The following is a 9,788-nucleotide window of genomic DNA, read 5'->3' on the forward strand; positions in this document are numbered from 1 at the left end:
GAAATTTGTTAAGATCGAGTATTGATTTAAGCGTCAGGAAGTCGTTTCTGAAGGTATTTGTATGGAGTGTAGCCATGTATGGAAGTGAAACATAGACGATAAATAGTTTGGACAAGAAGAGAATAGAAGCTTTCGAAATGTGGTGCTACAGAAGAATGCTGAAGATTAGTTGGGTAGATCACGTTAACTAATGAGGAAGTACTGAATAGGATTGGGGAGAAGAGGAGTTTGTGGCACAACTTGACAAGAAGAAGGGATCGGTTGGTAGGACATGTTCTGAGGCACCAAGGGATCACCAGTTTAGTATTGGAGGGCAGCGTGGAGGGTAAAAATCGTAGAGGGAGACCAAGAGATGAATACGCTAAGCGGATTCAGAAGGATGTAAGGTGCAGTAGGTACTGGGAGATGAAGAAGCTTCCACGGGATAGAGGAGCATGGAGAGCTGCATCAAACCAGTTTCAGGACTGAAGACCACACCAACAACATGCCCACTAGCTCCGGAGACGATAAAAGAATTGAAGAAACTTGTCGTGAGATAAAAGAAATAATTAAGGGAGACGAAAATTAAATCACGATGGGGGACTGGAACTAGACACTAGGAAAAGGAAGACAAGGATAAACTGTAGGTACATATGGACTGGGGGAAAGGAATGAAAGAGAAAGCCGCGTGGTAGAATTTTGCATTTTTTTAACTCCGTCCGAAGACGCCACGAAGGCCCAATGGCGCCGACCGGCCGCCGTGTCATCCTCAACTCGCATGCGTCACTCGATGCGGATACGGAGGGGCAAGTGGTCAGCATACTGCTCTCCCGGCCGTATGTCAGTCTATGAGACGAGAGCTGCTACTTCTCTGTCAAGTAGTTCCTCAGTTGGCCTCACAAGGACTCAGTGCACCCCGCTTGCCGACAGCGCTCGGCAGACCAGATGGTTACCCATCCAAGTGCTAGCCCAGCCCGACAGCACTTAACTTCTGTGATCTGAAGGGAACCGGTGTTATCACTGCGGCAAGGCCGTTGGCAGAATTTTGCCCATAGTATAATTTAATCATCGCTAAGCCCTGCTTCAAGAATCATGAAAGAAGGTTGTATACATGGAAGAGACCGGAGACACGGGAAGGTTTCAGACCGATAACACACTGAAGAGCCAAACAAATTGGTACACGAGTTTAATATCGTGCAGGGTTCCAGCGAGCTCGCAGAACTGTCGCAACACGACGTGGCATTGACTCGACTAATGTCTGAAGTAGTGCTGGAGGGAACTGACACCACGAATCCTGCAGGGCTGTCTATAAATGCGTAAGAGTACGAGGCGGTGGAGATCTCTTCCGAATAGCACGTTGCAAGAGATCCCAGGTAGTAATGTTCATGTCTGGGGAGTTTGGTGGCCAGCGGAAACGTTTAAACTGAGAAGAGTTTCCTGGAACCACTCTGTAGCAACTCTGGGCGGGGAGTGTGGCATGTCGCATTGTCCTGTTGGAATAGCGCAAGTCCGTCGGAATGCACAATTCACGTGAATGGATGCAAGTGATCAGACAGTATTCGTTCGGACGTGTCACCTATCAGAGTCGTATATAGACGTATCAGGAGTCCCATAGCAGTCCAAGTGAACATGCCAGCCACCATTATAGAGCCTCCACGAACTTCAACAGTCCCTGTTGACATGCAGGGCCTATGGATTCATGAGGTTGTCTCAACATCCGTACGCGTCCTTCCCTCGATACAACTTTAAACGAGACTCGTGTAACCAGGCACATGTTCCCAATCATGAACAATCCAATGTCGGTGTTGAAGGGACCCAGGTGAGGCCTAAGGCTTTGTGTCGTGCAATCATAAATAGTACACGAGTGGGCTATCGGCACCGAAAGCCTATCTCGGTGATGTTTCGTTGAATGGTTAGCACGCTGACACTTACTGATAAATCAGGATTGAAATCTGCAGCAATTTGCCGAAGGGTTGCACTTCTGTCACGTTGAACGATTCTCTTCAGCCGTCCTTGGGCCCGTTCTTGCAGGATCTTTTCCCAGTCGTATCGATGTTGGAGACTTGATGTTTTACCGGGTTCCTGATATTCGCGGTACACTCGTGAAATGGTCGTACGTGAGAATCCCACTTGGTCTCTACCTCGGAGATTCTGTGTTCCATCGCTCGTGCGCCGACTATAGCACCACGTTCAAATTCACTTAAATCTTGATAGCAGCTGTAACCGATCTAACATCTGTGCCAGACACTTGCTTTCTTAGATAGGCGTTGCTGACCGCAGCGCCGTATTCTGCCTGTTTACATATCTCTGTATTTGAATACGCATGTCTGTACCAGTTTCTTTGGTGCTGCAGTGTATAATGGTGAGACAGAGATTTCAGAACCAGATTTTAACTTGTAAGAGTTTCCAGGGGTGTATGTGGAGTCTGACCATAGTTAATTGGTTATGAACTGTAGATTAAAACCAAAGAAATTGCGAAAAAAATAGAAAATTGAGGAGATGGGACTTGAACAGGTTGAAAGTACCTAGTAGAAATCCTTGGATAACATAGGTGTATTGAATTAACTGATGAAGGGGGAAAAATGCAGGAAATGAAGCAGGCAAAAGGGAATTCGAACTCTAAAGAATGATATGGACACGAAGTGCGAAATGACTAAGTAGGAATGGCTAGACGACAAATGTAAGTATTTAGAAGCATATTTCGCTAGGGGGAAGATACATACCGCCTCCAGGAAAATTAAAGAGGCCTTTGGAGAAAAGAGAAGCAGCTGTATGAGCATCAAGAGCTCAGATGGAAAACCAGTCCTAAGCAAAGAAGGGCAAGCTGAAAGGTGGAAGAATATAGATGGTCTATACAAGGGAGAAAGAATCTGAAGGCATTATTATAGAAGTGGAAGAAGGATGGAGATGAGATGGGAGACATGACACTGCGCAAGAAGTGGCAGAGCACTGAAATAACACGCCGAAATAAGGCCCCGGGAGTAGGCAATTCCGTCAGATCTGCTGAAAGCCTTGGAAGAGCCAGCCATGATAAAACTCTTCCATCTGGTGTGGAAGATGTATGAGACACGCGAAAATGAAAGTATGCCTGCGAGAGTGGAAACCGTCATCAAGGCTAACGGTAGGCCAACACCATATTGAATTCCAGCACTACCGATGGAGGGCGCCACAAACTTGTAAGTCATTTTCAGCCAGGTGTCCGGATACTTTTGATCACATAGTGTAAAATACACTACTTGCGTGTCAGAACGACAGCGTAAGTATCTTTGAGGTGATGCTAGAAACGTCACGTAGCATATATTATCACAACATATATTATCGGAATAAATTACTTTCTAAATCCACTACAAATTATAAATCAAGATATGTTAAATAACTGCCCAAATAAATTGAAAGCAAAAGAAATTAAAGAAATTTTAGAGTGAACTCCACTTTTAAGAAAAGGTTTTAGTGCTGTTTCGCTCATTTGAATGAACCTTTTTCATTTCTTTGGCCATTTCATCATAGCACGTTACTATCAGAGTTTTGTGCACAGTACATGATCGGTACTTTGCCGTCGATATTTAGACTATATGCAGTCCAACCGCTTCTGCTGAAATTGATGACTCCATTGGGCACGTACTGCACTGAACCATGGATCGTTCCGCAGCCACTCTCATTGTCGAAGGACGGTAGCTGTCGAAATACGACTGTATTACATTTACGAATAATTATATGACGTCCCGAATCCTCATAAACTAGGGACTGAACATCCTCCCCAGTGGAATCGATACCTTCACAAATTGGACATCAAAGCAAAAAGTGGTTTATAGCATTGGCAAGTTACAGGGTGTTTCAAAAGTGACCGGTATATTTGAAACGGCAATAAAAACTAAACGAGCAGCGATAGAAATACACCGTTTGTTGCAATATGCTTGGGACAACAGTACATTTTCAGGCAGACAAACTTTCGAAATTACAGTAGTTACAATTTTCAACAACAGATGGCGCTGCGGTCTGAGAAACTCTATAGTACGATATTTTCCACACATCCACCATGCGTAGCAATAATATGGCGTAGTCTCTGAATGAAATTACTCGAAACCTTTGACAACGTGTCTGGCGGAATGGCTTCACATGCAGATGAGATGTACTGCTTCAGCTTTTCAATTGTTTCTGGATTCTGGCGGTACACCTGGTCTTTCAAGTGTCCCCACAGAAAGAAGTCACAGGGGTTCATGTCTGGCGAATAGGGAGGCCAATCCACGCCGCCTCCTGTATGTTTCGGATAGCCCAAAGCAATCACACGATCATCGAAATATTCATTCAGGAAATTAAAGACGTCGGCCGTGCGATGTGGCCGGGCACCATCTTGCATAAACCACGAGGTGTTCGCAGTGTCGTCTAAGGCAGTTTGTACCGCCACAAATTCACGAAGAATGTCCAGAGAGCGAGATGCAGTAATCGTTTCTGACCTGAAAAATGGTCCAATGATTCCTTTGGAAGAAATGGCGGCCCAGACCAGTACTTTTTGAGGATGCAGGGACGATGGGACTGCAACATGGGTCTTTTCGGTTCCCCATATGCGCCAGTTCTGTTTATTGACGAAGCCGTCCAGGTAAAAATAAGCTTCGTCAGTAAACCAAATGCTGCCCACATGCATATCGCTGTCATCAATCCTGTGCACTGTATCGTTAGCGAATGTCTCTCGTGCAGCAATGGTAGCGGCGCTGAGGGGATGCCGCGTTTGAATTTTGTATGGATAGAGGTGTAAACTCTGGCGCATGAGACGATACGTGGACGTTGGCGTCATTTGGACCGCAGCTGCAACACGGCGAACGGAAACCCGAGGCCGCTGTTGGATCACCTGCTGCACTAGCTGCGCATTGCCCTCTGTGGTTGCCAGCACGTTCATCCGCCACGTTCCCAGTCCGTTGAAATTTTTCAAACAGATCCTTTATTGTACCGCTTTTCGGTCCTTTGGTTACATTAAACCTCCGTTGAAAACTTCGTCTTGTTGCAACAACACTGTGTTCTAGGCGGTGGAATTCCAACACCAGAAAAATCCTCTGTTCTAAGGAATAAACCATGTTGTCTACAGCACACTTGCACGTTGTGAACAGCACACGCTTACAGCAGAAAGACGACGTACGGAATGGCGCACCCACAGACTGCGTTGTCTTCTATATCTTTCACATCACTTGCAGCGCCATCTGTTGTTGAAAATTGTAACTACTGTAACTTCGAAAGTTTGTCCGCCTGAAAATGTACTGTTGTCCCAAGCATATTGCAACAAACGGTGTATTTCTATCGCTGCTCGTTTAGTTTTTATTGCCGTTTCAAATATACCGGCCATTTTTGAAACACCCTGTACATTTGATTCAGCTCGACACTACAAACACTCTCTCTGTGCTCCCACTAGATAACATGCCTTTCGTGCTATAAAATTTTGTAGACACCGTAAGTCAGCTAACGTTTTATCATATCTCGCCATTACATCACATCTAATCAGAAATTTCAAAAACTGAAACAAATGTTGCCAGAATTCCCCAATTTAACATTCTTTTTGAGCTAGCAGATAACTGCGTATTCCCTCGTAATTGCGCTAATTAACTACTTATCCTCATAAGCATTGTACGAAATTACTCGTATACCTCAGGTTTACTTACCTGTATATAACATCGCGTAATTCAACGACCGCGACGAGAACGCACGTCCCAGTGACGATGGCGTCAATTTCTCTTTCTGAAGACACCGATAGGAGCAAACCAGTTGACCAATCTGAAGTTTAGGTATTTAGATACCTTAGATCGGCCATCATCAACATAAATTAATGTGGGGCTGTATGAAGCCAGTGACTGCTCGCTGATGTCATTGTTCGACATGCATGAACGATCAATCGAAAAGAAATTGCGTAAGGCAATGGAAATGATCGGAAAATTGGTATCCGCGGGGGTTCTCTGTTTTTTTTATGGAACAGTTGACGAGCGAACACGAACAGAGTTCGTCGTTTCAGAATCGAGCAATCTGTTTCCAACTCCTCGTATTTGACCTCTGAAAATTACTAGAAAACAACAAATGGTTCAAATGGATCTGAGCACTATGGGACTTAACATCTGAGGTCATCAGTCCCCTAGAACTTAGAACTACTTAAACTTAACTAACCTAAGGACATCACACACATCTACGACCGAGGCAGGATTCGAACCTGCGACCGTAGCAGCGCCTAGAACCGCTCGGTCACAGCGGCCGGTAGAAAACAAGAGAAATTACTTTTGTGACAAAGAAATAAGGAAGGTGATTGATCTTTTAAATAATTATCGCGACTATATATAATAAATGACGGGTTTATTCCACAGCAAACAGAGAGAGAGAATCCTAAGTCCGATTTATGAGGATTATACAGCCGAAAGGAGCAAATGGAACTATACGATGACTGAGGATCAGTCTTCATTTGTTACCAGTGATAGGCTTCTGATAGGAAGCGAAGCCTCGTTGTTAATTCTTTCCGTGATTACAAGAAAAAGAGTTCTGATTTTCTACGAATGACACATAATAGGAAATTCTTTACAGGATACGCTTGTGAATCCATTGTCCTTTCTTTAAACTCAGGGCAGAGTATAAATGTCACACTGGGGAAGGATATTGCCGGGCAGTTTTAATGGCAGCTCTTCCGTGTTGACATTCAACACCTGTGACACTACGAGGAATTTGTGCTAAATGTAGCGAGATGCAACAGCTCTGTTTACGACACGCCCACGGGGAACCACGCGTGCCTACCCGTGCCTTGTCTATCTCCCTGTGTGCAAAACGTAGCGCGCCGAGTCGCAGTCCCGCGTCTATAAGACGGCGGCAGGAAACCTGAACAGAGTTACTCGCACAGTCCGACATGGCGAAGCTACTATACGTCTTCCTGCTGCTGCTGGTTGCCTCCCTGCTCTACGAACAGGCGTTCGGTGAGTTGTGTGCGCACCAGACCCGTCCTAAAAGAGATTTTGCTGTGTTATCTGAAATATGGCTTCCTTCGTCAGGTTCTGGAGTCTACAACATCCTGACAGTTTTCTTTTAATTTATTTATTTAACTGGTCATTGGGTTTAGTCATTTAGCCAGGGAATAGAGTGATTACAGAACATTATTCAATATCATGCGCAGGGTGTCTCAGAAAGGTTGCGACAAACTTCGAAGGGTTGTAGAGGACGTAGTGTGGAACAGATGGGGTACAGGAACCAGTATTCAGAAACACTATCCAACGACGGTACAGAGTGTCAAAGTTACAGGCGCTGGCCCCTCTCAATAGGCCACCCCTTCGGCATCAAATGTGACTTTGTACCCTGACTGACTGTAGGCGGAACATCTCACAATGTTGTTTGTTTACGCAGTGATCGTGATTAACTGCCACGTTCGCCAGATACGCGTTTCCATCTGCAATTTTTTTCTCATATACTGAAAAAATTGGAGGTTTGAGAGGCTACAAGAGAAAAATAAACTGCGTATGGAAACCTGTGTCAAACACCATCATCTTCCGACGCAACAGAGTACCGCATTCATAGAAGACAATGCTGTTCTTGCAGTGAGTTCCATCTTCTCTATTGGCGATCGTGGCAATCAATCGCGATCACTAAGCAACAAAGAACGTAGCGAGACATTCTGCCTACGATCTCCGTCAGTGTACAAAAGTTACGTTCTCTGCTGAAGTGGTAGCCTTGCGGTAGGCTACAACTTCAACACTCTGCGACTTCGTTGGATGACGTTAAGCCGAGCGGTTAAAGGCGCTACAGTCTGGAACCACGCGACCGCTACGGTCGCAGGTTCGAATCCTGCCTCGGGCATGGATGTGTGTGATGTCCTTAGGTTAGTTAGGTTTAAGTATTTCTGAGTTCTAGGGGACTGATGACCTCAGTCTGTTGCTCAATACACCGCCTACAGCAACTGAAGTTTATCACAACATTTCTGGGACAATCTGTACACAAACATAGGCGTTTCAAATTACAGTAACACAATTTAAACGTCATGACACACTTTCACAATTGAAAGCCATTATTTCATTTCACTGCTTGGAACATTACAGTAACAATGAACAATAAACGTTCACAGGCGCTGTAGAAAGCCCTTCTACATCTACATTTATACTCCGCAAGCCACCCAACGGTGTGTGGCGGAGGGCACTTTACGTGCCACTGTCATTACCTCCCTTTCCTGTTCCAGTCGCGTATGGTTCGCGGGAAGAACGACGGCCGGAAAGCCTCTGTGCGCGCTCTAATCTCTCTAATTTTACATTCGTGATCTCCTCGGGAGGTATAAGTAGGGGGAAGCAATATATTCGATACCTCTCGAAACCTGGCGAGCAAGCTACATCGCGATGCAGAGCGCCTCTCTTGCAGAGTCTGCCACTGGAGTTTGTTAAACATCTCCGTAACGCTATCACGCTTACCAAATAACCCTGTGACGAAACGCGCCGCTCTTCTTTGGATCTTCTCTATCTCCTCCGTCAACCCGATCTGGTACGGATCCCACACTGATGAGCAATACTCAAGTATAGGTCGAACGAGTGTTTTGTAAGCCACCTCCTTTGTTGATGGACTACATTTTCTAAGGACTCTCCCAATGAAGCTGAACATGGTACCCGCCTTAGCAACAATTAATTTTATATGATCATTCCACTTCCAATCGTTCCGCACGCATACTCCCAGATATTTTACAGAAGTAACTGCTACCAGTGTTTGTTCCGCTATCATATAATCATATAATAAAGGATCCTTCTTTCTATGTATTCGCAATACATTACATTTGTCTATGTTAAGGGTCAGTTGCCACTCCCTGCACCAAGTGCCTATCCGCTGCAGATTCTCCTGCATTTCGCTACAATTTTCTAATGCTGCAACTTCTCTGTATACTACAGCATCATCCGCGAAAAGCCGCATGGAACTTCCGGCACTATCTACTAGGTCATTTATATATATTGTGAAAAGCAATGGTCCCATAACACTCCCCTGTGGCACGCCAGAGGTTACTTTAACGTCTGTAGACATCTCTCCGTTGATAAAAACATGCTGTGTTCTGTTTGCTAAAAACTCTTCAATCCAGCCATACAGCTGGACTGATATTTCCTACATACTGTGTCTGTAAATCTTGACAGCATGAAGTACCGTCGACAGCGACAAGTAATTATTCGTCTGAAATCACACTCTAAACAAGAAATTCCCTTGAGGCAACAAAACACCTAGGATAGCGATACGCGCAAACACAGATGGAAATACACTCCTGGAAATGGAAAAAAGAACACATTGACACCGGTGTGTCAGACCCACCATACTTGCTCCGGACACTGCGAGAGGGCTGTACAAGCAATGATCACACGCACGGCACAGCGGACACACCAGGAACCGCGGTGTTGGCCGTCGAATGGCGCTAGCTGCGCAGCATTTGTGCACCGCCGCCGTCAGTGTCAGCCAGTTTGCCGTGGCATACGGAGCTCCATCGCAGTCTTTAACACTGGTAGCATGCCGCGACAGCGTGGACGTGAACCGTATGTGCAGTTGACGGACTTTGAGCGAGGGCATATAGTGGGCATGCGGGAGGTCGGGTGGACGTACCGCCGAATTGCTCAACACGTGGGGCGTGAGGTCTCCACAGTACATCGATGTTGTCGCCAGTGGTCGGCGGAAGGTGCACGTGCTCGTCGACCTGGGACCGGACCGCAGCGACGCACGGATACACGCCAAGACCGTAGGATCCTACGCAGTGCCGTAGGGGACCGCACCGCCACTTCCCAGCAAATTAGAGACACTGTTGCTCCTGGGGTATCGGCGAGGACCATTCGCAACCGTCT

The 9,788-nt window shown here is 45.8% G+C and overlaps 1 pseudogene; it reads right to left on the minus strand.

Moving 5' to 3' along the window:
• Positions 1-900: 900 nt before the first annotated feature.
• On the minus strand, positions 901-1,018 carry LOC126102535 (5S ribosomal RNA; annotated as a pseudogene).
• Positions 1,019-9,788: the final 8,770 nt, after the last annotated feature.

This window comes from Schistocerca cancellata, chromosome 9 (assembly GCF_023864275.1).
Source record: "Schistocerca cancellata isolate TAMUIC-IGC-003103 chromosome 9, iqSchCanc2.1, whole genome shotgun sequence".
NCBI classification, from domain to species: domain Eukaryota; kingdom Metazoa; phylum Arthropoda; class Insecta; order Orthoptera; family Acrididae; genus Schistocerca; species Schistocerca cancellata.